This window comes from Poromitra crassiceps, assembly GCF_964638095.1.
Source record: "Poromitra crassiceps genome assembly, chromosome: 13".
Lineage (NCBI taxonomy): Eukaryota > Metazoa > Chordata > Actinopteri > Beryciformes > Melamphaidae > Poromitra > Poromitra crassiceps.
The window spans coordinates 5,303,978-5,312,392 of NC_139644.1; positions in this window are offsets into that span (position 1 = coordinate 5,303,978).

The window sequence follows — 8,415 nt, forward strand, 5'->3', positions numbered from 1 at the left end:
CTCTCTCTCTCTCTCTCTCTTGTTGACGTCACTGGAAATGTCACCTCTTCGTGGTTTCCATTCTGTGGATTGCTACAATGGAGAAACAAATGAGCCTAGAATTAAGGGCCGAAAGTTCAATTCACAACCAGGAAAAGCAGGCTGATTGAACCAAAGTGATGTGTGTCTATCTCTCCTCCACTCCCTTTCAGCACCGCGGACAGCGCCGCGCGGCCCCACCTCTGCATGCACACAGCCTAACAGCCTCTGTTTGTGTCTGACACGCCAACCAAAGCAACAGAAAACACATAAACCAGCTCAATTCTCTTATCGATCCTCAGTAGAGTTGCGGCCTCCACCTTAAACATAAAGTGAGGGGGCAGAACATTGAACTGAGGGGGCAAAGCCCGACCAACCCCCCCCCATCCTTGCACCGGGCTCGGCCTGTGTCCTCCTGACGCAGGCGCCGTGAGGCTCCACCTCTGGAGAGCATCACAACAGGCCCAGGCTCTGGAGAGCATCACAACAGACCCAGGCTCTGGAGAGGAGAGCATCACAACAGGTCCAGGCTCTGGAGAGGAGAGCGTCACAACAGGTCCAGGCTCTGGAGAGGAGAGCATCACAACAGGCCCAGGCTCTGGAGAGGAGAGCGTCACAACAGGTCCAGGCTCTGGAGAGGAGAGCATCACAACAGACCCAGGCTCTGGAGAGCATCACAACAGACCCAGGCTCTGGAGAGGAGAGCGTCACAACAGGTCCAGGCTCTGGAGAGGAGAGCATCACAACAGGCCCAGGCTCTGGAGAGCATCACAACAGACCCAGGCTCTGGAGAGGAGAGCGTCACAACAGGCCCAGGCTCTGGAGAGCGTCACAACAGGCCCAGGCTCTGGAGAGGAGAGCATCACAACAGGCCCAGGCTCTGGAGAGCGTCACAACAGGCCCAGGCTCCGGAGAGCATCACAACAGGCCCAGGCTCTGGAGAGGAGAGCATCACAACAGGCCCAGGCTCTGGAGAGGAGAGCATCACAACAGGCCCAGGCTCTGGAGAGCATCACAACAGGCCCAGGCTCTGGAAAGCGTCACAACAGGCCCAGGCTCTGGAGAGCGTCACAACAGGCCCAGGCTCTGGAGAGCGTCACAACAGACCCAGGCTCTGGAGAGCATCACAACAGGCCCAGGCTCTGGAGAGCATCACAACAGGTCCAGGCTCTGGAGAGTGTCACAACAGACCCAGGCTCTGGAGAGCATCACAGCAGGCCCAGGCTCTGGAGAGCGTCACAACAGGCCCAGGCTCTGGAGAGGAGAGTGTCACAACAGACCCAGGCTCTGGAGATCATCACAACAGACCCAGGCTCTGGAGAGGAGAGCATCACAACAGGCCCAGGCTCTGGAGAGGAGAGCGTCACAACAGACCCAGGCTCTGGAGAGGAGAGCATCACAACAGACCCAGGCTCTGGAGAGCATCACAACAGGCCCATGATCTGGAGAGGAGAGCGTCACAACAGGCCCAGGCTCTGGAGAGCGTCACAACAGGCCCATGATCTGGAGAGGAGAGCATCACAACAGACCCAGGCTCTGGAGAGCGTCACAACAGGCCCAGGCTCTGGAGAGGAGAGCATCACAACAGGCCCAGGCTCTGGAGAGGAGAGCATCACAACAGGCCCAGGCTCTGGAGAGCATCACAACAGGCCCAGGCTCTGGAGAGCGTCACAACAGACCCAGGCTCTGGAGAGCATCACAACAGGCCCAGGCTCTGGAGAGCGTCACAACAGGCCCAGGCTCTGGAGAGCGTCACAACAGGCCCAGGCTCTGGAGAGCGTCACAACAGACCCAGGCTCTGGAGAGCATCACAACAGGCCCAGGCTCTGGAGAGCATCACAACAGGTCCAGGCTCTGGAGAGTGTCACAACAGACCCAGGCTCTGGAGAGCATCACAACAGGCCCAGGCTCTGGAGAGCGTCACAACAGGCCCAGGCTCTGGAGAGGAGAGTGTCACAACAGACCCAGGCTCTGGAGATCATCACAACAGACCCAGGCTCTGGAGAGGAGAGCATCACAACAGGCCCAGGCTCTGGAGAGGAGGGCGTCCCAACAGACCCAGGCTCTGGAGAGGAGAGCATCACAACAGACCCAGGCTCTGGAGAGCATCACAACAGGCCCAGGCTCTGGAGAGCGTCACAACAGGCCCATGATCTGGAGAGGAGAGCGTCACAACATGCCCAGGTTCTGGAGAGTGTCACAACAGGCCCAGGCTCTGGAGAGGAGAGCATCACAACAGGCCCAGGCTCTGGAGAGGAGAGCATCACAACAGGCCCAGGCTCTGGAAAGCATCACAACAGGCCCAGGCTCTGGAGAGCGTCACAACAGACCCAGGCTCTGGAGAGCATCACAACAGGCCCAGGCTCTGGAGAGCATCACAACAGGCCCAGGCTCTGGAGAGCGTCACAACAGACCCAGGCTCTGGAGAGCGTCACAACAGACCCAGGCTCTGGAGAGCGTCACAACAGACCCAGGCTCTGGAGAGCATCACAACAGGCCCAGGCTCTGGAGAGCATCACAACAGACCCAGGCTCTGGAGAGCGTCACAACAGACCCAGGCTCTGGAGAGGAGAGCATCACAACAGGCCCAGGCTCTGGAGAGCATCACAACAGACCCAGGCTCTGGAGAGTGTCACAACAGACCCAGGCTCTGGAGAGCATCACAACAGACCCAGGCTCTGGAGAGCGTCACAACAGACCCAGGCTCTGGAGAGGAGAGCATCACAACAGGCCCAGGCTCTGGAGAGGAGAGCGTCACAACAGGCCCAGGCTCTGGAGAGGAGAGCGTCACAACAGACCCAGGCTCTGGAGAGGAGAGCATCACAACAGGTCCAGGCTCTGGAGAGGAGAGCGTCACAACAGGTCCAGGCTCTGGAGAGGAGAGCATCACAACAGGCCCAGGCTCTGGAGAGCATCACAACAGGCCCAGGCTCTGGAGAGGAGAGCGTCACAACAGACCCAGGCTCTGGAGAGGAGAGCATCACAACAGGCCCAGGCTCTGGAGAGGAGAGCGTCACAACAGACCCAGGCTCTGGAGAGGAGAGCGTCACAACAGACCCAGGCTCTGGAGAGGAGAGCGTCACAACAGACCCAGGCTCTGGAGAGGAGAGCGTCACAACAGACCCAGGCTCTGGAGAGGAGAGCGTCACAACAGACCCAGGCTCTGGAGAGGAGAGCGTCACAACAGACCCAGGCTCTGGAGAGGAGAGCGTCACAACAGGCCCAGGCTCTGGAGAGGAGAGCGTCACAACAGGCCCAGGCTCTGGAGAGGAGAGCGTCACAACAGGTCCAGGCTCTGGAGAGGAGAGCGTCACAACAGGTCCAGGCTCTGGAGAGTGTCACAACAGACCCAGGATCTGGAGAGGAGAGTGTCACAACAGACCCAGGATCTGGAGAGGAGAGCGTCACAACAGGCCCAGGCTCTGGAGAGTGTCACAACAGACCCAGGATCTGGAGAGGAGAGCGTCACAACAGGTCCAGGCTCTGGAGAGGAGAGCGTCACAACAGGCCCAGGCTCTGGAGAGGAGAGCGTCACAACAGGTCCAGGCTCTGGAGAGTGTCACAACAGACCCAGGCTCTGGAGAGCATCACAACAGGCCCAGGCTCTGGAGAGCGTCACAACAGACCCAGGATCTGGAGAGCGTCACAACAGACCCAGGCTCTGGAGAGGAGAGCGTCACAACAGGTCCAGGCTCTGGAGAGGAGAGCATCACAACAGACCCAGGATCTGGAGAGCGTCACAACAGACCCAGGCTCTGGAGAGCATCACAACAGACCCAGGCTCTGGAGAGGAGAGCGTCACAACAGGTCCAGGCTCTGGAGAGGAGAGCGTCACAACAGACCCAGGATCTGGACAGCGTCACAACAGACCCAGGCTCTGGAGAGCATCACAACAGACCCAGGCTCTGGAGAGCGTCACAACAGACCCAGGATCTGGAGAGGAGAGCATCACAACAGGTCCAGGCTCTGGAGAGCATCACAACAGGCCCAGGCTCTGGAGAGCATCACAACAGACCCAGGCTCTGGAGAGCATCACAACAGACCCAGGCTCTGGAGAGCATCACAACAGACCCAGGCTCTGGAGAGGAGAGTGTCACAACAGGTCCAGGCTCTGGAGAGCGTCACAACAGACCCAGGCTCTGGAGAGCATCACAACAGACCCAGGCTCTGGAGAGGAGAGCGTCACAACAGACCCAGGATCTGGAGAGGAGAGCGTCACAACAGGTCCAGGCTCTGGAGAGCATCACAACAGGTCCAGGCTCGTACAGCAAATCACTGAAGTAATCATTTAATTTCACACCTGCTCCAGTTTCATGGGATACAGATGAGCTGTGTCTCGGCTGGAATGGGACTTGAATGGCTCCAGCGCCTGCGCCCCCGGCGCCTGCGCCCCCATCTCGTCTCCACTCGTCTATTCAGCTCTTTCCAGGGGAGCTTGTGATTGAGAGGCGAGGCTCTCTGAAGGATATTGGTCTTGTATTGAAAAATGAATCTCTTAGAAGAAAGAAGCTTAGCCTACTTTCTGCACTTTGAGGAGACTTTATTTGAAAAACTAAAAAGGATATATTATACAGTATAAAGGAATATTTTGATATGACTTTTGTTATACTTGCAAAAGATACAGTTGAGAATAGTATAAGTTATACTGGTACTTTTAAAGCTTATTGAATTTTCACCATTTTACACTAACATTGAATACCAGCCCAGCAGTGTAATAGTATTAACAATAATAAGATAAGGTGCATTAGGTTCCACTTAGTCAAATGAACATCAGTAACAGTGTGTGTTATGATGCACATCAGTAACAGTGTGTGTTATGATGCACATCATAACAGTGTGTGTTATGATGCACATCATAACAGTGTGTGTTATGATGCACATCATAACAGTGTGTGTTATGATGCACATCAGTAACAGTGTGTGTTATGATGCACATCATAACAGTGTGTGTTATGATGTGCATCATAACAGTGTGTGTTATGATGCACATCATAACAGTGTGTGTTATGATGTGCATCATAACAGTGTGTGTTATGATGTGCATCAGTAACAGTGTGTGTGTTATGATGAACAGCAGTAACAGTGTGTGTTATGATGCACATCATTAACAGTGTGTGTTATGATGCACATCAGTAACAGTGTGTGTTATGATGCACATCATTAACAGTGTGTGTTATGATGCACATCATTAACAGTGTGTGTTATGATGCACATCAGTAACAGTGTGTGTTATGATGCACATCATTAACAGTGTGTGTTATGATGAACATCATTAACAGTGTGTGTTATGATGCACATCAGTAACAGTGTGTGTGTTATGATGAACAGCAGTAACAGTGTGTGTTATGATGCACATCAGTAACAGTGTGTGTTATGATGAACATCAGTAACAGTGTGTGTTATGATGCACATCAGTAACAGTGTGTGTTATGATGAACATCAGTAACAGTGTGTGTGTTATGATGAACATCAGTAACAGTGTGTGTTATGATGAACATCAGTAACAGTGTGTGTTATGATGCACATCATTAACAGTGTGTGTTATGATGAACATCAGTAACAGTGTGTGTTATGATGAACATCATTAACAGTGTGTGTTATGATGAACATCAGTAACAGTGTGTGTTATGATGCACATCAGTAACAGTGTGTGTTATGATGAACATCAGTAACAGTGTGTGTTATGATGAACATCAGTAACAGTGTGTGTGTTATGATGCACATCATTAACAGTGTGTGTTATGATGAACATCAGTAACAGTGTGTGTTATGATGAACATCATTAACAGTGTGTGTTATGATGAACATCAGTAACAGTGTGTGTTATGATGTACAGCAGTAACAGTGTGTGTTATGATGCACATCAGTAACAGTGTGTGTTATGATGAACATCATTAACAGTGTGTGTTATGATGCACATCAGTAACAGTGTGTGTTATGATGCACATCAGTAACAGTGTGTGTTATGATGAACATCAGTAACAGTGTGTGTTATGATGAACATCAGTAACAGTGTGTGTTATGATGTACATCAGTAACAGTGTGTGTTATGATGAACATCAGTAACAGTGTGTGTTATGATGTACATCAGTAACAGTGTGTGTTATGATGAACATCATTAACAGTGTGTGTTATGATGAACATCAGTAACAGTGTGTGTTATGATGAACATCAGTAACAGTGTGTGTTATGATGTACATCAGTAACAGTGTGTGTTATGATGAACATCAGTAACAGTGTGTGTTATGATGCACATCATTAACAGTGTGTGTTATGATGAACATCAGTAACAGTGTGTGTTATGATGCACATCAGTAACAGTGTGTGTGTTATGATGCACATCAGTAACAGTGTGTGTTATGATGCACATCATTAACAGTGTGTGTGTTATGATGCACATCATTAACAGTGTGTGTTATGATGAACATCATTAACAGTGTGTGTTATGATGAACATCAGTAACAGTGTGTGTGTTATGATGCACATCAGTAACAGTGTGTGTTATGATGAACAGCAGTAACAGTGTGTGTTATGATGAACATCAGTAACAGTGTGTGTGTTATGATGCACATCATTAACAGTGTGTGTTATGATGAACATCATTAACAGTGTGTGTGTTATGATGCACATCAGTAACAGTGTATGTTATGATGAACATCATTAACAGTGTGTGTTATGATGAACATCAGTAACAGTGTGTGTGTTATGATGAACATCAGTAACAGTGTGTGTTATGATGAACATCAGTAACAGTGTGTGTTATGATGTGCATCAGTAACAGTGTGTGTTATGATGAACATCAGTAACAGTGTGTGTTATGATGAACATCAGTAACAGTGTGTGTTATGATGCACATCATTAACAGTGTGTGTTATGATGAACATCAGTAACAGTGTGTGTTATGATGAACATCAGTAACAGTGTGTGTTATGATGCACATCATTAACAGTGTGTGTTATGATGAACATCATTAACAGTGTGTGTTATGATGAACATCAGTAACAGTGTGTGTGTTATGATGAACATCATTAACAGTGTGTGTTATGATGCACATCATTAACAGTGTGTGTTATGATGAACATCATTAACAGTGTGTGTTATGATGAACATCAGTAACAGTGTGTGTTATGATGAACATCAGTAACAGTGTGTGTTATGATGCACATCAGTAACAGTGTGTGTGTTATGATGCACATCATTAACAGTGTGTGTTATGATGCACATCATTAACAGTGTGTGTTATGATGAACATCAGTAACAGTGTGTGTTATGATGCACATCATTAACAGTGTGTGTTATGATGAACATCATTAACAGTGTGTGTTATGATGAACAGCAGTAACAGTGTGTGTTATGATGCACATCATTAACAGTGTGTGTTATGATGCACATCATTAACAGTGTGTGTTATGATGCACATCAGTAACAGTGTGTGTTATGATGAACATCAGTAACAGTGTGTGCTGTGATGTACATCATTAACAGTGTGTGTTATGATGCACATCATTAACAGTGTGTGTTATGATGAACATCAGTAACAGTGTGTGTTATGATGAACATCAGTAACAGTGTGTGTTATGATGCACATCATTAACAGTGTGTGTTATGATGAACATCAGTAACAGTGTGTGTTATGATGCACATCAGTAACAGTGTGTGTGTTATGATGCACATCAGTAACAGTGTGTGTTATGATGAACATCAGTAACAGTGTGTGTGTTATGATGCACATCATTAACAGTGTGTGTTATGATGAACATCATTAACAGTGTGTGTTATGATGAACATCAGTAACAGTGTGTGTGTTATGATGCACATCAGTAACAGTGTGTGTTATGATGAACATCATTAACAGTGTGTGTTATGATGAACATCAGTAACAGTGTGTGTGTTATGATGCACATCATTAACAGTGTGTGTTATGATGAACATCATTAACAGTGTGTGTTATGATGAACATCAGTAACAGTGTGTGTGTTATGATGAACAGCAGTAACAGTGTGTGTTATGATGCACATCATTAACAGTGTGTGTTATGATGAACATCATTAACAGTGTGTGTTATGATGAACATCAGTAACAGTGTGTGTGTTATGATGCACATCAGTAACAGTGTGTGTTATGATGCACATCATTAACAGTGTGTGTTATGATGTACATCAGTAACAGTGTGTGTTATGATGTACATCAGTAACAGTGTGTGTTATGATGTGCATCAGTAACAGTGTGTGTTATGATGAACATCAGTAACAGTGTGTGTTATGATGAACATCAGTAACAGTGTGTGTTATGATGTACATCAGTAACAGTGTGTGTGTTATGATGCACATCAGTAACAGTGTGTGTTATGATGAACATCAGTAACAGTGTGTGTTATGATGCACATCATTAACAGTG